Here is a 21423-nt window from a genome sequence, read left to right as displayed (position 1 = left end):
AGGATGCTCAGCCAGCACCAGTGAAACTGAAAGATTTGATCTGCATGATCATAATCAAGTGAATCATCTCAACATTTTACTGCATTCCTAAATATATTCATTAATATTTGATCCAGAATACCATCCCAACCGCTTTTGGATAGTGATGAAAAGCAACATTCATGTCACTCCCCACATCATCACATTGTTTTATTTCATAAATAAACATTGAAACTCTAATTTATGAACAATTAGAGTTCATGCGATACAACAAAATATGAAACACTACCAACTTTTACAAAGTGGTGTTTAGAAAGCTGAGCTTAAGAAGGTGTTTTTTTCATTTAATTTCTTGAAAAGTTTTAATCTTGAAGGTAAGGGGGTTCTATCTAAGATCAATGATGTATTAAATGACCAATTACTGCCATTTCATAATATGGTACATTCCTTTTCCCAGACCAGCTATACCAATGCTTTTTCATGTTTGACTTTGTTGATCCAAAATGTCCCGATAATATAAATGTTCTTGAGGATGCATGCTTTTTGCCCAATGCTTTAGTGGTGTCAATATCAATTAAGTGAATGATGGTTTGAAACAGATTGGAAGGAATCTGACATTTTGTGGTAAAATGTATTTGTGATTGTGAATAAAATGTACATCCAACAGTGAGGCTGGCTCCATTTGCTTATATAACAAATCCATTTTCCCCATTAAAAAGAATTAAAATGTCTTTTATCCATTGGAATCCCCCAAAACAAAAATTCTGGCAAAACAAAACAAGAAATGACCCAAGCGACAAGGCCAAAGTGAAAAATTTCAAATTTGGGCACTGTGGATGATCACAAGCAGACGGCCTCTTCACTCCACGATCAGATAGTGATGACATTAGGTCACTTTCTCCTCACTCAGATGATGATGATATGATTAAAAAGTCCAAATGTGATGTCATACTGATAAATATCAATGGAAATGTTCTGTGTGGGAAAACTTTAGCGAGTAAAAGCAAATGACTCATGAGAAAACACACTGTTGAGAATCCATTTTCCTCCTCAGTTTGAAATTCTTGAAGTCATGGGCTCAGAAACAAGTTTGCCAGTGAGAATCGAAGTGGTCAAGAAGCTTTTATTAAATGTTAATGTTTGGTATCAAAAGTAATGACATACCATTTGAGAAAAATTGACAGAGCACCTAGATTTGAATGGCAATTTGGCGCCATGCAAATTGTTACGTCACGTGCACGAGCTCTATTCAAAAAGCCTCCAGTGGGCAAATGTTATAAATTAGTACTGGTCCCGAAATACACAAAGTTATGCATGCCTTGTTTCCCAATAATTTTGTGTCTATATGAAATGATTGATTGAACTAAACTGTAAAGAAGCCTTGACCTTTTGTGGTAAACAAAAAGTTGAAGTTGACGAAACCCTGATCAGCTAATGGAAATTTGGGCAAAAGGTTTTTTCTGGGACTTCTCAAGGTCATAGGTAATTGAAAAGCATACCACAAGAACAAGGCCCACAGAAATGAAAAAGATGATCACTTGTCATGCAGGCCACTGTTTGATAGTGGCAAAGGATTCCTGGCCGTTGACATTTCCAAAGAGAGCTTGTCGCGAATTTCAACCCCAGGACCTCTTTCAGTCCTGCTCTCCTTAAGAAGTGTTCCCCAAGAACAACAACCAACACAAAAGAGCGGATGACTTCATAAGTCATCACCAACAATGAAGCACATAACCACATAACTCAATGATCATTTGGATGACACCCTAAACAAAAATGGGCCCTTTACTTACTACACAGGCTACCTTGAGAAAGACAGCAAGGTAAGATTTTAGAGCACAGTGAGCCACTACAGACTGCATAGCAGGGATCGCCCGGGAGTTGAAACTGGGACCTCTCACATCAAAGCGAGAATCTTAACTCTAGACCAAAGAGCCACTTTGTCCCTTGAGCCACTCTCATCCCAAAAAGCTTTACAGCCTTGGAGGGCCGCGTCATTTCGTCTGTCACCCACCAAACACAGGTATGTAGAAGTACCTCAGCTAGCTTTCTTCGTGTTGTTCTTGTAATTTTAATTATTTTCTTGTTTAATGTGTGTTTTCTGGAAGGTTAAAATGTTTTGCGATTTGTTACGTTTTGCACTTTCAGGCAACTGTAGTGCCGGACGCAAATTCGGCGAGTGAAGCAATTTGCTGGTCCTACTAACAAACGACACATGAGCAACAATTTCAGTTCTGTAGAAGTGGTGTTGTGATATTCTTTTGATCCGCGTGAGGTCCCTGTTTGGAAACAAACAGCTCGGCTTGCTTAGCGGGAAGAAGAGCCCGTCGAGAAGCAAAGTATAACATTAACTATCTCCCCGTCAGGGAATCGAACCCCGGTCTTGAAGTGTTATAGAGGGGGAGTTGGTTTAGATGTTGAGATTATTCATGCAGGAGTGGCCAGACTTTTTTTTTTTCTTCCACAAGTTGCACTTTTTAAGCACTCTGTCGTGTTCGACCAGTGGTGCGGGGTTGTATGAACGTATAGACCATGCAACAACAAGAAATTGTCAAAGAAGAACTTTCATATGGGCTCGCCGGGATGTGAACCCGGGACCTCTCGCACCCAAAGCGAGAATCATACCCCTAGACCAACGAGCCGCTAGATGCAGCACTTGATGTTTTTAGAATCATGGAATCAGACCAGGCGGTGGCAACCCATATTTCTTGAGCTTTTTTTTAGCGCCATCCTCGTGGCTTGGTGGATCTTTTTCAAAAACGGATGAGATTGGAAAATTTGGGGAGAGAAATAATTTTTGTTTTTGATTCGGTTTTTGTAGAAGGACAAATATTACACAAAATTATTCTACTTCATTCCCTGCCTGACGGTGGCGGTTGAGGGCTGCAGGATGGGATTTGAGATGTGAGGTGGGGGCCCGAAGAGGTGAGGTTTGCAGCCAGACTCTGTCGAGTGCAAGAGGACCAAGAAAGAGAGAAAGAAAACATGCAAACTCAGCATGTGGGTAGATGTTTGCCAAGTCTTTTCATTAATGATTTTTATTATTTTTTTTTTATTTTTACACTAAATGCTCGACTAATTTTTTGGTGGTTTCAACTTTTCACATCGACCCAAATTAATGGGCCTGGACTAATGGTTTAGCTGGACTGCCACCATGGGGAAACCAACCAAGTAGGTTCAAGACCCCACCCAAACTCACTGCTGTTGTGTCCATGAGCAAGAACAGATACCCTGAACTGCTCCCCAGTTGCTCCAGTGTGTTCCACTAACAAGTGTGTGTGTTCATTGTGATGAGTAAAATGCAGACAACAAATGTTGTGTATATGCTTGCAGGTTCATGAAAATAAAGATGAGTCTTCTATTTCCTCATGAAGACCTGATGTCTTCTTTCTCTTGGATGTGTTGGTGATGACTCTCTTTTCTCCAACCATTCATCTATCCATTTTCTTTGCCGCTTATCCTCACGAGGGTCACGGGGAGTGCTGGAGTCGATTCCAGCTGTCAACAGGCAGGAGGCAGGGTACACCCCGAACTGGTTGCCAGCCAATCACAGGGGATATTGAGACAAACAGCCACACTCACAATTACACCTTGGGCCAATTTAGAGTGGGATGCGGCAGAAAAAGCCACGCAAGCACGGGGAGAACATGCGAACTGAGTGGATGGATGTATGATTCTCCTTAGTTGCAGCCCTGATGGTGATCAAGGTCTACAAGGTGCCCAGTGCAGTTGTTTCCATAGTGTAGTGGTTATCACTTTTGCCTTACACGTAAAAGGTCCCCGGTTCGAGACCGGGTGGAAACAGGTAGTGTTTTGTTGCTTGCTTGTAAGAGAGCTGTTGTCAGAAGGAAGAAAAGAAGGAGGCAACACACAAAAAAATGAGGAAGGAAGGAAACAAGGTGGGAAGGAATCAAAGAATGAATTGAGGAAGAAAAACGAGGATAAAATCATGTGAAAAAGGTAAGAAGGAAAAAACATTGGAACAAGAAGGGAAGGAAACAAAGATAACAATGATTGGAGGAAGCAATGAATGAATGAAGTAGAAAAAGAAGGAAGTAAACAAGGCAGGAAGGAAGGAAGCAGAGGACAAATGAGAACTGCTGTACTGGAAACTACCATGTTGTTTGACTGCAAAAAAAAATACATGACACTTTTTCAGAAAAAAAGAATTCATTCTCATTCAGAAGAAACAAGTTTTGAGGTCTGACTTTCCTTGGAAATTTAAGTTCAGGCGAAAAACAGAAATCAAAACAACACTCAAGAGGAATTAGTGTTGAGACACAAAAACAACAAAATCTTAGTGGCAGTCAGCTGCCTGGACGCTCAGTTTGCTTTTCCTTTCCTTTTTCTTGGTTTCCTGGTCCTCGTGCACTTGAGAGAGTCTGGCTACAGACCTCACCTCTCAAGTCCCATCCTGCCGACCCCCAACTGCCATCGTCAGGCAAAGTAGGATCATTTGAAAATTGTGTCCATTTCTGTTTCAGCGTTTAAGGAACTTAGTTGAATATTTTCTAGATAATCTTTATTTCGAGTGTCAGAGTTAAAAGCCATTCATGTACAGCACTGCGCACTTCATTTACACTCTCCTTTCATTCCGGTTGAAGTGTTTAATTAATTAACTACTTAAAAAGGGAAAAAAGGTAGATGATGATTATACTATTAATCTTAAATTAAGAAAAAAAAAAAATACTACTAAATAATCTACCATTGATGTTTTCATGGCATGGAAGGAAACCAAAATGGTCGGACAAACCCCACGCAGAGATCAAGCGACACTCTTTTTCGTCTGTGGTTCTGAACCGCTGGTCCCCCGAGGAGAATATCGGCTTCTGTTGGCGGGAAAGGGATACACTTTACTGGCATGTGAAATGTGCAATGCAAGTGGGGGTTTATTATTCATAATCGTTGTAGTCATGGGGTGAAAAAGTGTGCACGTGTGAAAACAAAAGTAGCTCCGGTTTTGCATTCCCGATTATGTGTATGAATGATCCATCCATTTTCTTAGCCACTTATCCCCACAACGGTCACAGGAGTGCTGGAGCCCATCCCAGCTAACACCACACAAAAGACAGCGCACACTATGAGCTTGTTGCCAGTTGAGTCACAGGGGACATAATAGGCACCATCACTGAGCAGGAATCAAACCTACGCTGCCCACACCAGAGTCAGGTGTGTGTGCGTGTACCATTACACTAACAATGACTTTCAGTCTCATCTGGTTTTTATTTAATTGTGTAAACGCACCTGCCCTTGACTACATGTTTGGCCTCTGGCAGTATTATTTATTGTAAATTGAGCAACATTTCATTCCTTTGTTGCTTCCTTAATGTTTTATTAGGATTACATTATTATGTTTTATATACAATGTTACATTGAGGTGTACTCTGGCGCGCTCTGATTTTTTTTTTTTTTCTGGGGATTTGTAACAGGAAACATTGAGAATCATTGCACAAGGACCAACAAGCCAAAGGAGAGAGTGATGGGCAGCATGGTACCGCAACTGTAAATCATTTGCCTCATGGTTCTGAGGTCCAAGTTTCATTCCCAGCCCTCCCTGTGGAGAGATTTCATGTTCTCCCCATGCCTGTGTAGCGGTTCTGCGTTGTGTATTTTTTTGGGATGATGAATGAGACGACACGCACGTTGGCTGGTCTCAACCTGGTTTAATCTTCTCTCTGTTTTATAAGAGAGACAGATTCACAGATTTCTCTTCACAATTACTCTCAAACTCTTCCACTCAGTAGTCTCACAAACAACAGGAAATATATCACAAAAACAAATAACATCTGATTTAGATTGCAACAGATGAAAAGAATATGAAAAAACTTGCATAAACTTGCATAGCTGTATTATAAAGGAGACACATTCACGGATGTTCATGGATTTCTCTTCAGAATTACTCTCAAAACTCTGCAACATCAAGAACACGGTCACCACGCGGCTTCTGCTGACACTCATTCACACTGCACAAAACACATGGCCACCTACAAATGATGCACACGGACCTCGACGTCTCCACTTCTCCAGCTCGGGAGTTTATGTTTGATATTAATGAAACACATTCAACGCCGTGCCTCTGTGACGACACCCGCTTTGCAAACGTTTTCAACTAATTTATATTCACATTCTACAACAAAACAATGAAAACATGAAGAGAACAAAATGTGTATCTTCCACCAGGAATCTTACAAACAAGAGGAACTATTTCTTCCCGCTACACTATAAGTGTGGCTTCAAAATAAAGCACGCAGCCTACTTTCAGTGTTTCTCAGAATCTTCCCAACAATTCAATGGCATTTCCCCCTACAATGAACATTTTTAACACACAATGACGTTGAAAAGAACAAAAAAGAATAAATGACAGAGAAAGTGCTGCCTTTCAAAATAAAACTGCGCTTCCACATCGTGTTCCTATTAGAGCACACGATGATCACACCATTACATAAACTCAATAGTAGGGGATATAATTGGCAATCAAGACAAGTCTCTGACTTGCCTGACCAGTGATTCAGTATCAAAAAAGGTTGCACTGTATTTGTCATTCAAGTCAGGAGTGGGGGAATTTTCAACCATCTTCAACCATTGGTTCTTTGATAGAGTTGCAACCAGGCAACAGTTCCCACCCTCATGGATCTGAAATAGCTCAGTTGGGAGAGCGTTTAGACTGAAGATCTAAAGGTCTTGGTTCAATCCCTGGTTTCAGCATTTTAGTACAGAAATATGTGCTTTTTGGCTCTCATGAAACATCTGCTTATGTTTTGCGGCATGTTTTGGTTCTTTGATAGAGTTGCAACCAGGCAACAGTTGCTTCACTCATGGAGCTGAAATAGCTCAGTTGGGAGAGTGTTAGACTAAAAGTCCCTGGTTCCATCCTGGTTTCAGTATTTAGTACAGAATTATGTGCTGTTTTGGCTCTTATTAAACATCTGGTTATGTTTTGGCGGCATGTTTTGGTTCTTTGAAAGAGTTTGCAACCAGCCAACAGTTCTTACCCTCATGGATCTGAAATAGCTCAGTTGGGAGAGCGTGAGACCGAAGATGTAAAGGTCCCTGGTTCAATTCCTGGTTTCAGCATTTACAGAAAGAATTATGTGGTTTTTTTTCGGCACTTATTAAACATCTGTATGTTTTGCGGAATGTTTTGGTTCTTTGATAGAGTTGCAACCAGGCAACAGTTCCCACCCTCATGGAGCTGAAATAGCTCAGTTGGGAGAGCGTTAGACTGAAGATCTAAAGGTCCCTGGTTCTATCCCTGGTTTCAGCATTTAGTACAGAATTATGTGCTTTTTTTGGCTCTTATGAAACATCTGTTATGTTTTGCGGCATGTTTTGGTTCTTTGATAGAGTTGCAACCAGGCAACAGCTCCCACCCTCATGGATCTGAAAAGCTCAGTTGGGAGAGCATAAGACAAAAGGCCTAAAGGTCCCTGGTTCAATCCCTGGTTTCAGCATTTAGTACAGAATTATGTGCTTTTTGGCTCTTATGAAACATCTGGTTATGTTTTGCGGCATGTTTTGGTTCTTTGATAGAGTTGCAACCAGGCAACAGTTCCTACCCTCATGGAGCTGAAGTAGCTCAGTTGGGAGAGCGTTAGACTGAAGATCTAAAGGTCCCTGGTTCAATCCCTGGTTTCAGCATTTAGTAAAGATTATGTGCTTTTGGCTCTTATGAAACATCTGGTTATCTTTTGCGGCATGTTTTGTTTGGTTCTTTGATAGAGTTGCAACCAGGCAACAGTTCCCACCCTCATGGATCTGAAATAGCTCAGTTGGGAGAGCATAGACAAAAGACCTAAAGGTCCCTGGTTTCAGCATTTAGTACAGAATTATGTGCTTTTTGGCTCTTATGAAACATCTGGTTATGTTTTGCGGCATGTTTTGGTTCTTTGATAGAGTTGCAACCAGGCAACAGTTCCCACCCTCATGGAGCTGAAATAGCTCAGTTGGGAGAGCATTAGACAAAAGACCTAAAGGTCCCTGGTTTCAGCATTTAGTATAGAATTATGTGCTTTTTGGCTCTTATGAAACATCTGGTTATGTTTTGCGGCATGTTTTGGTTCTTTGATAGAGTTGCAACCAGGAAACAGTTCCCACCCTCATGGATCTGCAATATCTCAGTTGGGAGAGACCAAAGACAGAAGACCTAAAGGTCCCTGTTTCAGCATTGAGTACAGAATTATGTGCTTTTTGGCTCTTATGAAACATCTGGTTATGTTTTGCGGCATGTTTTGGTTCTTTGATAGAGTTGCAACCAGGCAACAGTTCCCACCCATATGGATCTGAAATAGCTCAGTTGGGAGAGCATAAGACAAAAGACCTAAAGGTCCCTGGTTCAGTCCCTGGTTTAGCATTTAGTACAGAATTATGTGCTTTTTTTTGGCTCTCATGAAAACATCTGCTTATGTTTTGCGGCATGTTTTGGTTTTTGACAGAGTTGCAACCAGGCAACAGTGCTTCACTCATGGAGCTGAAATAGCTCAGTTGGGAGAGTGTTAGACTAAAAGTCCCTGGTTCAATCCCTGGTTTTCAGTATTTAGTACAGAATTATGTGCTTTTTTGGCTCTTATTAAACATCTGGTTATGTTTTGCGGCATGTTTTGGTTCTTTGAAAGAGTTGCAACCAGCCAACAGTTCTTACCCTCATGGATCTGAAATAGCTCAGTTGGGAGAGCGTGAGACAGAAGATGTAAAGGTCCCTGGATCAATCCCTGGTTTCAGCATTTAGTACAGAATTATGTGCTTTTTGGCTCTTATGAAAACATCTGGTTATGTTTTGCGGAATGTTTTTGTTCTTTGATAGAGTTGCAACCAGGCAACAGTTCCTACCCTCATGGAGCTGAATTAGCTCAGTAGGGAGAGCATTAGACTAAAGATCTAAAGGTCCCTGGTTCAATCCCTGAGTTCAGCATTTAGTACAGAATTATGTGTTTTTTTCGGCACTTATTAAACATCTGGTTATGTTTTGCCGGAATGTTTTGGTTCTTTGATAGACTTGCAACCAGGCAACAGTTCCCACCCTCATGGAGCTGAAATAGCTCAGTTGGGAGAGCGTTAGACTGAAGATCTAAAGGTCCCTGGTTTCCAGCATTTAGTACAGAATTATGTGCTTTTTTGGCTCTTATGAAACATCTGGTTATGTTTTGCGGCATGTTTTGGTTCTTGATAGAGTTGCAACCAGGCAACAGCTCCCACCCTCATGGATCTGAAATAGCTCAGTTGGGAGAGCATAAGACAAAAGGCCTAAAGGTCCCTGGTTCAATCCCTGGTTTTAGCATTTAGTACAGAATTATGTGCGGTTTTTTTGGCACTTATTAAACATCTGGTTATGTTTTGCGGCATGTTTTGGTTCTTTGACAGAGTTACAACCAGGCAACAGTTCCTACCCTCATGGAGCTGAAGTAGCTCAGTTGCGAGAGCGTTAGACTGAAGCTCAAAATGTCCCTGGTTCAATCCCTGGTTTCAGCTTTAGTAAAGATTTATGTGCTTTTTGGCACTTATTAAACATCTGGTTATGTTTTGCGGCATGTTTTGGTTCTTTGACAGAGTTGCAACCAGGCAACAGTTCCTACCCTCATGGAGCTGAAATAGCTCAGTTGGGAGAGCATTAGACTAAAGGTCCCTGGATCAATCCCGGTTTCAGCATTTAGTACAGAATTATGTGCTTTTTGGCTCTTATGAAACATCTGGTTATGTTTTGCGGAATGTGTGGTTCTTTGATTGAGTTGCAACCAGGCAACAGTTCCCACCCTCATGGATCTGAAATAGCTCAGTTGGGAGAGCATAAGACAAAAGACCTAAAGGTCCCTGGTTTCAGCATTTAGTACAGAATTATGTGCTTTTTGGCTCTTATGAAACATCTGGTTATGTTTTGCGGAATGTGTGGTTCTTTGATTGAGTGCAACCAGGCAACAGTTCCCACCCTCATGGAGCTGAAATAGCTCAGTTGGGAGAGCATTAGACTAAAGGTCCCTGGATCAATCCCTGGTTTCAGCATTTAGTACAGAATTATGTGCTTTTTGGCTCTTATGAACATCTGGTTATGTTTTGCGGAATGTTTTGGTCTTTGATAGAGTTGCAACCAGGCAACAGTTCCCACCCTCATGGATCTGAAATAGCTCAGTTGGGAGAGCGTTAGACTGAAGATCTAAAGGTCCTTGGTTCAATCCCTGGTTTCAGCGTTTAGTACAGAATTACGTGCTTTTGGCTCTTATGAAACATCTGGTTATGTTTTGCGGAATGTTTTGGTTTCTTTGATAGAGTTGCAACCAGGCACAGTTCCCACCCTCATGGATCTGCAATATATCAGTTGGGAGACCATAAGACAGAAGACCTAAAGGTCCCTGGTTTCAGCATTGAGTACAGAATAATGTGCTTTTGGCTCTTATGAAACATCTGGTTATGTTTTGCGGCATGTTTTGGTTCTTTGATAGAGTTGCAACCAGGCAACAGTTCCCACCCATGGATCTGAAATAGCTCAGTTGGGAGAGCGTAAGACAAAAGACCTAAAGGTCCCTGGTTCAGTCCCTGGTTTTAGCATTTAGTACAGAAATGTGCGTTTTTTTGGCTCTCATGAAACATCTGCTTATGTTTTGCGGCATGTTTGGTTTTTGACAGAGTTGCAACCAGGCAACAGTTGCTTCACTCATGGAGCTGAAATAGCTCAGTTGGGAGAGTGTTAGACTAAAAGTCCCTGGTTCAATCCCTGGTTTCAGTATTTAGTACAGAATTATGTGCTTTTTTGGCTCTTATTAAACATCTGGTTATGTTTTGCGGCATGTTTTGGTTCTTTGAAAGAGTTGCAACCAGCCAACAGTTCTTACCCTCATGGATCTGAAATAGCTCAGTTGGGAGAGCGTGAGACCGAAGATGTAAAGGTCCCTGGTTCAATCCCTGGTTTCAGCATTTAGTACAGAATTATGTGCTTTTTGGCTCTTATGAAACATCTGGTTATGTTTTGCGGATTGTTTTGGTTCTTTGATAGAGTTGCAAAACAGGCAACAGTTCCTACCTCATGGAGCTAAAATAGCTCAGTTGGGAGAGCGTTAGACTGAAGATCTAAAGGTCCCTGGTTCAATCCCTGGTTTCAGCATTTAGTACAGAATTATGTGTTTTTTTTGGCACTTATTAAACATCTGGTTATGTTTTGCGGCATGTTTTGGTTCTTTGACAGAGTTGCAACCAGGCAACAGTTCCAACCCTCATGGAGCTGAAATAGCTCAGTTGGGAGAGCGTTAGACTGAAGCTCGAAATGTCCCTGGTTCAATCCCTGGTTTCAGCATTTAGTACAGAATTATGTGCTTTTTTGGCTCTTTATGAAATGGTTATGTTTGCGGCATGTTTTGGTTCTTTGATAGAGTTGCAACCAGGCAACAGTTCCCACCCTCATGGATCTGAAATAGCTCAGTTGGGAGAGCATAAGACAAAATACCTAAAGGTCCCTGGTTTCAGCATTTAGTACAGAATTATGTGCTTTTTGGCTCTTATGAAACATCTGGTTATGTTTTGCGGAATGTTTTGGTTCTTTGATAGAGTTGCAACCAGGCAACAGTTCCCACCCTCATGGATCAGAAATAGCTCAGTTGGGAGAGCGTTAGACTGAAGATCTAAACGTCCCTGGTTCAATCCCTGGTTTTAGCATTTAGTACAGAATTATGTGCTTTTTTTGGCTCTTATGAAACATCTGCTTATGTTTTGCGGCATGTTTTGGTTCTTTGAAAGAGTTGCAACCAGGCAACAGTTCCCACCCTCATGGATCTGACATAGCTCAGTTGGGAGAGCATAAGACAAAAGACCTAAAGGTCCCTGGTTTCAGCATTTAGTACAGAATTATGTGCTTTTTGGCTCTTATGAAACATCTGGTTATGTTTTGCGGAATGTGTTGGTTCTTTGATTGAGTTGCAACCAGGCAACAGTTCCCACCCTCATGGAGCTGAAATAGCTCAGTTGGGAGAGCATTAGACTAAAGGTCCCTGGATCAATCCCTGGTTTCAGCATTTAGTACAGAATTATGTGCTTTTTTGGCTCTTATGAAACATCTGGTTATGTTTTGCGGAATGTTTTGGTTCTTTGATAGAGTTGCAACCAGGCAACAGTTCCCACCCTCATGGATCTGAAATAGCTCAGTTGGGAGAGCGTTAGACTGAAGATCTAAAGGTCCTTGGTTCAATCCCTGGTTTCAGCGTTTAGTACAGAATTACGTGCTTTTTGGCTCTTATGAAACATCTGGTTATGTTTTGCGGAATGTTTTGGTTCTTTGATAGAGTTGCAACCAGGCAACAGTTCCCACCCTCATGGATCTGCAATATCTCAGTTGGGAGACCATAAGACAGAAGACCTAAAGGTCCCTGGTTTCAGCATTGAGTACAGAATAATGTGCTTTTTGGCTCTTATGAAACATCTGGTTATGTTTTGCGGCATGTTTTGGTTCTTTGATAGAGTTGCAACCAGGCAACAGTTCCCACCCATATGGATCTGAAATAGCTCAGTTGGGAGAGCGTAAGACAAAAGACCTAAAGGTCCCTGGTTCAGTCCCTGGTTTTAGCATTTAGTACAGAATTATGTGCGTTTTTTTGGCTCTCATGAAACATCCTTATGTTTTGCGGCATGTTTTGGTTTTTGACAGAGTTTGCAACCAGGCAACAGTTGCTTCACTCATGGAGCTGAAATAGCTCAGTTGGGAGAGTGTTAGACTAAAAGTCCCTGGTTCAATCCCTGGTTTCAGTATTTAGTACAGAATTATGTGCTTTTTTGGCTCTTATTAAACATCTGGTTATGTTTTGCGGCATGTTTTGGTTCTTTGAAAGAGTTGCAACCAGCCAACAGTTCTTACCCTCATGGATCTGAAATAGCTCAGTTGGGAGAGCGTGAGACCGAAGATGTAAAGGTCCCTGGTTCAATCCCTGGTTTCAGCATTTAGTACAGAATTATGTGCTTTTTGGCTCTTATGAAACATCTGGTTATGTTTTGCGGATTGTTTTGGTTCTTTGATAGAGTTGCAAACAGGCAACAGTTCCTACCCTCATGGAGCTAAAATAGCTCAGTTGGGAGAGCATTAGACTGAAGATCTAAAGGTCCCTGGTTCAATCCCTGGTTTCAGCATTTAGTACAGAATTATGTGTTTTTTTTCGGCACTTATTAAACATCTGGTTATGTTTTGCGGAATGTTTTGGTTCTTTGATAGAGTTGCAACCAGGCAACAGTTCCCACCCTCATGGAGCTGAAATAGCTCAGTTGGAGAGCGTTAGACTGAAGATCTAAAGGTCCCTGGTTCAATCCCTGGTTCAGCATTTAGTACAGAATTATGTGCTTTTTTTGGCTCTTATGAAACATCTGGTTATGTATTGCGGCATGTTTGGTTCTTTGATAGAGTTGCAACCAGGCAACAGTTCCCACCCTCATGGATCTGAAATAGCTCAGTTGGGAGAGCATAAGACAAAATACCTAAAGGTCCCTGGTTTCAGCATTTAGTACAGAATTATGTGCTTTTTTGGCTCTTATGAAACATCTGGTTATGTTTTGCGGAATGTTTTGGTTCTTTGATAGAGTTGCAACCAGGCAACAGTTCCCACCCTCATGGATCAGAAATAGCTCAGTGGGAGAGCGTTAGACTGAAGATCTAAACGTCCCTGGTTCAATCCCTGGTTTTAGCATTTAGTACAGAATTATGTGCTTTTTTTGGCTCTTATGAAACATCTGCTTATGTTTTGCGGCATGTTTTGGTTCTTTGAAAGAGTTGCAACCAGGCAACAGTTCCCACCCTCATGGATCTGACATAGCTCAGTTGGGAGAGCATAAGACAAAAGACCTAAAGGTCCCTGGTTTCAGCATTTAGTACAGAATTATGTGCTTTTTGGCTCTTATGAAACATCTGGTAATGTTTTCCGGAATGTTTTGGTTCTTTGATAGAGTTGCAACCAGGAAAAAGTTCCCACCTTCAGGATCAGAAATAGCTCAGTTGGGAGAGCGTTAGACTGAAGATCTAAATGTCCCTGGTTCAATTCCTGGTTTTAGCATTTAGTACAGAATTATGTGCTTTTTGGCTCTTATGAAACATCTGGTTATGTTTTGCGGCATGTTTTGGTTCTTTGATAGAGTTGCAACCAGGCAACAGTTCCTACCCTCATGGAGCTGAAATGGCTCAGTTGGGAGAGCGTTAGACTGAAGATCTAAAGGTCCCTGGTTCAATCCCTGGTTTTAGCATTTAGTACAGAATTATGTGCTTTTTGGCTCTTATGAAACATCTGGTTATGTTTTGCGGCATGTTTTGGTTCTTTGATAGAGTTGCAACCAGACAACAGTTCCTACCCTCATGGAGCTGAAATAGCTCAGTGGGGAGAGCGTTAGACTGAAGATCTAAAGGTCCCTGGTTCAATCCCTGGTTTCAGCATTTAGTACAGAATTATGTGCTTTTGGCTCTTATGAAACATCTGGTTATGTTTGCGGCATGTTTTGGTTCTTTGATAGAGTTGCAACCAGGCAACAGTTCCCACCCTCATGGAGCTGAAATAGCTCATTGGGAGAGAGAGGTTAGACTGAATATCTAAAGGTCCCTGGTTCAATCCCTGGTTTCAGCATTTAGTACAGAATTATGTGGTTTTTTTTCGGCACTTATTAAACATCTGGTTATGTTTTGCGGAATGTTTTGGTTCTTTGATTGAGTTGCAACCAGGCAACAGTTCCCACCCTCATGGATCTGAAATAGCTCAGTTGGGAGAGCGATAGACTGAAGATCTAAAGGTCCTTGGTTCAATCCCTGGTTTCAGCATTTAGTACAGAATTATGTGCTTTTTGGCTCTTATGAAACATCTGGTTATGTTTTGTGGAATGTTTTGGTTCTTTGATAGAGTTGCAACCAGGCAACAGTTCCCACCCTCATGGATCTGCAATATCTCAGTTGGGAGACCATAAGACAGAAGACCTAAATGTCCCTGGTTTCAGCATTTAGTACAGAATTATGTGCTTTTTTTGGCTCTTATGAAACATCTGGTTATGTTTTGCGGCATGTTTTGGTTCTTTGATAGAGTTGCAACCAGGCAACAGCTCCCACCCTCATGGATCTGAAATAGCTCAGTTGGGAGAGCATAAGACAAAAGGCCTAAAGGTCCCTGGTTCAATCCCTGGTTTCAGCATTTAGTACAGAATTATGTGCTTTTTGGCTCTTATGAAACATCTGGTTATGTTTTGCGGCATGTTTTGGTTCTTTGATAGAGTTGCAACCAGGCAACAGTTCCTACCCTCATGGAGCTGAAGTAGCTCAGTTGGGAGAGCGTTAGACTGAAGATCTAAAGGTCCCTGGTTCAATCCCTGGTTTCAGCATTTAGTAAAGATTATGTGCTTTTTGGCTCTTATGAAACATCTGGTTATGTTTTGCGGCATGTTTTGGTTCTTGATAGAGTTGCAACCAGGCAACAGTTCCTACCTCATGGAGCTGAAATAGCTCAGTTGGGAGGAGCATTAGACTAAAGGTCCCTGGATCAATCCCTGGTTTCAGCATTTAGTACAGAATTATGTGCTTTTTGGCTCTTATGAAACATCTGGTTATGTTTTGCGGAATGTGTTGGTTCTTTGATTGAGTTGCAACCAGGCAACAGTTCCCACCCTCATGGATCTGAAATAGCTCAGTTGGGAGAGCATAAGACAAAAGACCTAAAGGTCCCTGGTTTCAGCATTTAGTACAGAATTATGTGCTTTTTGGCTCTTATGAAACATCTGGTTATGTTTTGCGGAATGTGTTGGTTCTTTGATTGAGTTGCAACCAGGCAACAGTTCCCACCCTCATGGAGCTGAAATAGCTCAGTTGGGAGAGCATTAGACTAAAGGTCCCTGGATCAATCCCTGGTTTCAGCATTTAGTACAGAATTATGTGCTTTTTGGCTCTTATGAAACATCTGGTTATGTTTTGCGGAATGTTTTGGTTCTTTGATAGAGTTGCAACCAGGCAACAGTTCCCACCCTCATGGATCTGAAATAGCTCAGTTGGGAGAGCGTTAGACTGAAGATCTAAAGGTCCTTGGTTCAATCCCTGGTTTCAGCATTTAGTACAGAATTATGTGCTTTTTGGCTCTTATGAAACATCTGGTTATGTTTTGCGGAATGTTTTGGTTCTTTGATAGAGTTGCAACCAGGCAACAGTTCCCACCCTCATGGATCTGCAAATCTCAGTTGGGAGACCATAAGACAGAAGACCTAAAGGTCCCTGGTTTCAGCATTGAGTACAGAAAATGTGCTTTTTGGCTCTTATGAAAACATCTGGTTATGTTTTGCGGCATGTTTTGGTTCTTTGATAGAGTTGCAACCAGGCAACAGTTCCCACCCATATGGATCTGAAATAGCTCAGTTGGGAGAGCGTAAGACAAAGACCTAAGGTCCCTGGTTCAGTCCCTGGTTTTAGCATTTAGTACAGAATTATGTGCGTTTTTGGCTCTCATGAAACATCTGCTTATGTTTTGCGGCATGTTTTGGTTTTTGACAGAGTTGCAACCAGGCAACAGTTGCTTCACTCATGGAGCTGAAATAGCTCAGTTGGGAGAGTGTTAGTTAGACTAAAGTCCCTGGTTCAATCCCTGGTTTCAGCATTTAGTACAGAATTATGTGCTTTTTTGGCTCTTATTAAACATCTGGTTATGTTTTGCGGCATGTTTTGGTTCTTTGAAAGAGTTGCAACCAGCCAACAGTTCTTACCCTCATGGATCTGAAATAGCTCAGTTGGGAGAGCGTGAGACCGAAGATGTAAAGGTCCCTGGTTCAATCCCTGGTTTCAGCATTTAGTACAGAATTATGTGCTTTTTGGCTCTTATGAAACATCTGGTTATGTTTTGCGGATGTTTTGGTTCTTTGATAGAGTTGCAACCAGGCAACAGTTCCTACCCTCATGGAGCTAAAATAGCTCAGTTGGGAGAGCATTAGACTGAAGATCTAAAGGTCCCTGGTTCAATCCCTGGTTTCAGCATTTAGTACAGAATTATGTGTTTTTTTGGCACTTATTAAACATCTGGTTATGTTTTGCGGAATGTTTTGGTTCTTTGATAGAGTTGCAACCAGGCAACAGTTCCCACCCTCATGGAGCTGAAATAGCTCAGTTGGGAGAGCGTTAGACTGAAGATCTAAAGGTCCCTGGTTCAATCCCTGGTTTCAGCATTTAGTACAGAATTATGTGCTTTTTTTGGCTCTTATGAAACATCTGGTTATGTATTGCGGCATGTTTTGGTTCTTTGATAGAGTTGCAACCAGGCAACAGTTCCCACCCTCATGGATCTGAAATAGCTCAGTTGGGAGAGCATAAGACAAAATACCTAAAGGTCCCTGGTTTCAGCATTTAGTACAGAATTATGTGCTTTTTTGGCTCTTATTAAACATCTGGTTATGTTTTGCGGCATGTTTTGGTTCTTTGAAAGAGTTGCAACCAGCCAACAGTTCTTACCCTCATGGATCTGAAATAGCTCAGTTGGGAGAGTGTTAGACTAAAAGTCCCTGGTTCAATCCCTGGTTTCAGTATTTAGTACAGAATTATGTGCTTTTTTGGCTCTTATTAAACATCTGGTTATGTTTTGCGGCATGTTTTGGTTCTTTGAAAGAGTTGCAACCAGCCAACAGTTCTTACCCTCATGGATCTGAAATAGCTCAGTTGGGAGAGCGTGAGACCGAAGATGTAAAGGTCCTGGTTCAATCCCTGGTTTCAGCATTTAGTACAGAATTATGTGTTTTTTTCGGCACTATTAAAAACATCTGGTTATGTTTTGCGGCATGTTTTGGTTTTTTGAAAGAGTTGCAACCAGCCAACAGTTCTTACCCTCATGGAGCTGAAAGTAGCTCAGTGGGAGAGCGTTAGACTGAAGATCTAAAGGTCCCTGGTTCAATCCCTGGTTTCAGCATTTAGTAAAGATTTATGTGCTTTTTGGCTCTTATGAAACATCTGGTTATGTTTTGCGGCATGTTTTGGTTCTTTGATAGAGTTGCAACCAGGCAACAGTTCCCACCCTCATGGATCTGAAATAGCTCAGTTGGGAGAGCATAAGACAAAAGACCTAAAGGTCCCTGGTTTCAGCATTTAGTACAGAATTATGTGCTTTTTGGCTCTTATGAAACATCTGGTTATGTTTTGCGGCATGTTTTGGTTCTTTGATAGAGTTGCAACCAGGCAACAGTTCCCACCCTCATGGAGCTGAAATAGCTCAGTTGGGAGAGCATTAGACTAAAGGTCCCTGGATCAATCCCTGGTTTCAGCATTTAGTACAGAATTATGTGCTTTTTTGGCTCTTATGAAACATCTGGTTATGTTTTGCGGAATGTTTTGGTTCTTTGATAGAGTTGCAACCAGGAAACAGTTCCCACCCTCATGGATCTGCAATATCTCAGTTGGGAGACCATAAGACAGAAGACCTAAAGGTCCCTGGTTTCAGCATTGAGTACAGAATTATGTGCTTTTTGGCTCTTATGAAACATCTGGTTATGTTTTGCGGCATGTTTTGGTTCTTTGATAGAGTTGCAACCAGGCAACAGTTCCCACCCATATGGATCTGAAATAGCTCAGTTGGGAGAGCATAAGACAAAAGACCTAAAGGTCCCTGGTTCAGTCCCTGGTTTTAGCATTTAGTACAGAATTATGTGCTTTTTTTTTGGCTCTCATGAAACATCTGCTTATGTTTTGCGGCATGTTTTGGTTTTTGACAGAGTTGCAACCAGGCAACAGTTGCTTCACTCATGGAGCTGAAATAGCTCAGTTGGGAGAGTGTTAGACTAAAAGTCCCTGGTTCAATCCCTGGTTTCAGTATTTAGTACAGAATTATGTGCTTTTTTGGCTCTTATTAAACATCTGGTTATGTTTTGCGGCATGTTTTGGTTCTTTGAAAGAGTTGCAACCAGCCAACAGTTCTTACCCTCATGGATCTGAAATAGCTCAGTTGGGAGAGCGTGAGACCGAAGATGTAAAGGTCCCTGGTTCAATCCCTGGTTTCAGCATTTAGTACAGAATTATGTGCTTTTTGGCTCTTATGAAACATCTGGTTATGTTTTGCGGAATGTTTTGGTTCTTTGATAGAGTTGCAACCAGGCAACAGTTCCTACCCTCATGGAGCTGAATTAGCTCAGTAGGGAGAGCATTAGACTAAAGATCTAAAGGTCCCTGGTTCAATCCCTGGTTTCAGCATTTAGTACAGAATTATGTGTTTTTTTTTCGGCACTTATTAAACATCTGGTTATGTTTTGCGGAATGTTTTGGTTCTTTGATAGACTTGCAACCAGGCAACAGTTCCCACCCTCATGGAGCTGAAATAGCTCAGTTGGGAGAGCGTTAGACTGAAGATCTAAAGGTCCCTGGTTTCAGCATTTAGTACAGAATTATGTGCTTTTTTTGGCTCTTATGAAACATCTGGTTATGTTTTGCGGCATGTTTTGGTTCTTTGATAGAGTTGCAACCAGGCAACAGCTCCCACCCTCATGGATCTGAAATAGCTCAGTTGGGAGAGCATAAGACAAAAGGCCTAAAGGTCCCTGGTTCAATCCCTGGTTTCAGCATTTAGTACAGATTTATGTGCTTTTTGGCTCTTATGAAACATCTGGTTATGTTTTGCGGCATGTTTTGGTTCTTTGATAGAGTTGCAACCAGGCAACAGTTCCTACCCTCATGGAGCTGAAATAGCTCAGTTGGGAGAGCATTAGACTAAAGGTCCCTGGATCAATCCCTGGTTTCAGCATTTAGTACAGAATTATGTGCTTTTTGGCTCTTATGAAACATCTGGTTATGTTTTGCGGAATGTGTTGGTTCTTTGATTGAGTTGCAACCAGGCAACAGTTCCCACCCTCATGGATCTGAAATAGCTCAGTTGGGAGAGCATAAGACAAAAGACCTAAAGGTCCCTGGTTTTCAGCATTTAGTACAGAATTATGTGCTTTTTTGGCTCTTATGAAACATCTGGTTATGTTTTGCGGAATGTGTTGGTTCTTTGATTGAGTTGCAACCAGGCAACAGTTCCCCCCTCATGGAGCTGAAATAGCTCAGTTGGGAGAGCATTAGACTAAAGGTCCCTGGATCAATCCCTGGTTTCAGCATTTAGTACAGAATTATGTGCTTTTTTGGCTCTTATGAAACATCTGGTTATGTTTTGCGGAATGTTTTGGTTCTTTGATAGAGTTGCAACCAGGCAACAGTTCCCACCCTCATGGATCTGAAATAGCTCAGTTGGGAGAGCGTTAGACTGAAGATCTAAAGGTCCTTGGTTCAATCCCTGGTTTCAGCGTTTAGTACAGAATTATGTGCTTTTTGGCTCTTATGAAACATCTGGTTATGTTTTGCGGAATGTTTGGTTCTTTGATAGAGTTGCAACCAGGCAACAGTTCCCACCCTCATGGATCTGCAATATCTCAGTTGGGAGACCATAAGACAGAAGACCTAAAGGTCCCTGGTTTTCAGCATTGAGTACAGAATAATGTGCTTTTTGGCTCTTATGAAACATCTGGTTATGTTTTGCGGCATGTTTTGGTTCTTTGATAGAGTTGCAACCAGGCAACAGTTCCCACCCATATGGATCTGAAATAGCTCAGTTGGGAGAGCGTAAGACAAAAGACCTAAAGGTCCCTGGTTCAGTCCCTGGTTTTAGCATTTAGTACAGAATTATGTGCGTTTTTTTGGCTCTCATGAAACATCTGCTTATGTTTTGCGGCATGTTTTGGTTTTTGACAGAGTTGCAACCAGGCAACAGTTGCTTCACTCATGGAGCTGAAATAGCTCAGTTGGGAGAGTGTTAGACTAAAAGTCCCTTGTTCAATCCCTGGTTTCAGTATTTAGTACAGAATTATGTGCTTTTTTGGCTCTAATTAAACATCTGGTTATGTTTTGCGGCATGTTTTGGTTCTTTGAAAGAGTTGCAACCAGCCAACAGTTCTTACCCTCATGGATCTGAAATAGCTCAGTTGGGAGAGCGTGAGACCGAAGATGTAAAGGTCCCTGGTTCAATCCCTGGTTTCAGCATTTAGTACAGAATTATGTGCTTTTTGGCTCTTATGAAACATCTGGTTATGTTTTGCGGATTGTTTTGGTTCTTTGATAGAGTTGCAAACAGGCAACAGTTCCTACCCTCATGGAGCTAAAATAGCTCAGTTGGGAGAGCATTAGACTGAAGATCTAAAGGTCCCTGGTTCAATCCCTGGTTTCAGCATTTAGTACAGAATTATGTGTTTTTTTTCGGCACTTATTAAACATCTGGTTATGTTTTGCGGAATGTTTTGGTTCTTTGATAGAGTGGCAACCAGGCAACAGTTCCCACCCTCATGGAGCTGAAATAGCTCAGTTGGGAGAGCGTTAGACTGAAGATCTAAAGGTCCCTGGTTCAATCCCTGGTTTCAGCATTTAGTACAGAATTATGTGCTTTTTTTGGCTCTTATGAAACATCTGGTTATGTATTGCGGCATGTTTTGGTTCTTTGATAGAGTTGCAACCAGGCAACAGTTCCC

The 21423-nt window shown here is 41.5% G+C and overlaps 16 non-coding genes across 16 annotated transcripts; all 16 read left to right on the top strand.

Moving 5' to 3' along the window:
- Positions 1-3707: 3707 nt before the first annotated feature.
- Positions 3708-3780, top strand: trnav-uac (transfer RNA valine (anticodon UAC)). The gene has a single exon. It is a non-coding gene; the product is annotated as a tRNA-Val (tRNA).
- A 3387-nt stretch (positions 3781-7167) lies between these two features.
- trnaf-gaa (transfer RNA phenylalanine (anticodon GAA)) lies at positions 7168-7240 on the top strand. Its single transcript has one exon. It is a non-coding gene; the product is annotated as a tRNA-Phe (tRNA).
- Positions 7241-7541: 301 nt separating this feature from the next.
- Positions 7542-7614, top strand: trnaf-gaa (transfer RNA phenylalanine (anticodon GAA)). The gene has a single exon. It is a non-coding gene; the product is annotated as a tRNA-Phe (tRNA).
- Positions 7615-8811: 1197 nt separating this feature from the next.
- trnaf-aaa (transfer RNA phenylalanine (anticodon AAA)) lies at positions 8812-8884 on the top strand. Its single transcript has one exon. It is a non-coding gene; the product is annotated as a tRNA-Phe (tRNA).
- A 2108-nt stretch (positions 8885-10992) lies between these two features.
- trnaf-gaa (transfer RNA phenylalanine (anticodon GAA)) lies at positions 10993-11065 on the top strand. The gene has a single exon. It is a non-coding gene; the product is annotated as a tRNA-Phe (tRNA).
- Positions 11066-13001: 1936 nt separating this feature from the next.
- Positions 13002-13074, top strand: trnaf-gaa (transfer RNA phenylalanine (anticodon GAA)). The gene has a single exon. It is a non-coding gene; the product is annotated as a tRNA-Phe (tRNA).
- A 1028-nt stretch (positions 13075-14102) lies between these two features.
- trnaf-gaa (transfer RNA phenylalanine (anticodon GAA)) lies at positions 14103-14175 on the top strand. Its single transcript has one exon. It is a non-coding gene; the product is annotated as a tRNA-Phe (tRNA).
- Positions 14176-14289: 114 nt separating this feature from the next.
- Positions 14290-14362, top strand: trnaf-gaa (transfer RNA phenylalanine (anticodon GAA)). The gene has a single exon. It is a non-coding gene; the product is annotated as a tRNA-Phe (tRNA).
- An 856-nt stretch (positions 14363-15218) lies between these two features.
- trnaf-gaa (transfer RNA phenylalanine (anticodon GAA)) lies at positions 15219-15291 on the top strand. The gene has a single exon. It is a non-coding gene; the product is annotated as a tRNA-Phe (tRNA).
- Positions 15292-15936: 645 nt separating this feature from the next.
- trnaf-gaa (transfer RNA phenylalanine (anticodon GAA)) lies at positions 15937-16009 on the top strand. The gene has a single exon. It is a non-coding gene; the product is annotated as a tRNA-Phe (tRNA).
- An 842-nt stretch (positions 16010-16851) lies between these two features.
- trnaf-gaa (transfer RNA phenylalanine (anticodon GAA)) lies at positions 16852-16924 on the top strand. The gene has a single exon. It is a non-coding gene; the product is annotated as a tRNA-Phe (tRNA).
- Positions 16925-17039: 115 nt separating this feature from the next.
- Positions 17040-17112, top strand: trnaf-gaa (transfer RNA phenylalanine (anticodon GAA)). Its single transcript has one exon. It is a non-coding gene; the product is annotated as a tRNA-Phe (tRNA).
- Positions 17113-17773: 661 nt separating this feature from the next.
- Positions 17774-17846, top strand: trnaf-gaa (transfer RNA phenylalanine (anticodon GAA)). Its single transcript has one exon. It is a non-coding gene; the product is annotated as a tRNA-Phe (tRNA).
- Positions 17847-19047: 1201 nt separating this feature from the next.
- trnaf-aaa (transfer RNA phenylalanine (anticodon AAA)) lies at positions 19048-19120 on the top strand. The gene has a single exon. It is a non-coding gene; the product is annotated as a tRNA-Phe (tRNA).
- Positions 19121-21055: 1935 nt separating this feature from the next.
- On the top strand, positions 21056-21128 carry trnaf-gaa (transfer RNA phenylalanine (anticodon GAA)). The gene has a single exon. It is a non-coding gene; the product is annotated as a tRNA-Phe (tRNA).
- A 117-nt stretch (positions 21129-21245) lies between these two features.
- Positions 21246-21318, top strand: trnaf-gaa (transfer RNA phenylalanine (anticodon GAA)). Its single transcript has one exon. It is a non-coding gene; the product is annotated as a tRNA-Phe (tRNA).
- The last annotated feature ends 105 nt before the right edge of the window (positions 21319-21423 follow it).

This window comes from Syngnathoides biaculeatus, chromosome 20 (genome assembly GCF_019802595.1).
Source record: "Syngnathoides biaculeatus isolate LvHL_M chromosome 20, ASM1980259v1, whole genome shotgun sequence".
Taxonomy (NCBI): Eukaryota; Metazoa; Chordata; class Actinopteri; order Syngnathiformes; family Syngnathidae; genus Syngnathoides; species Syngnathoides biaculeatus.
Note: the sequence above shows the minus strand (reverse complement) of the source record. Positions and strands in the feature narration are given on the sequence as shown.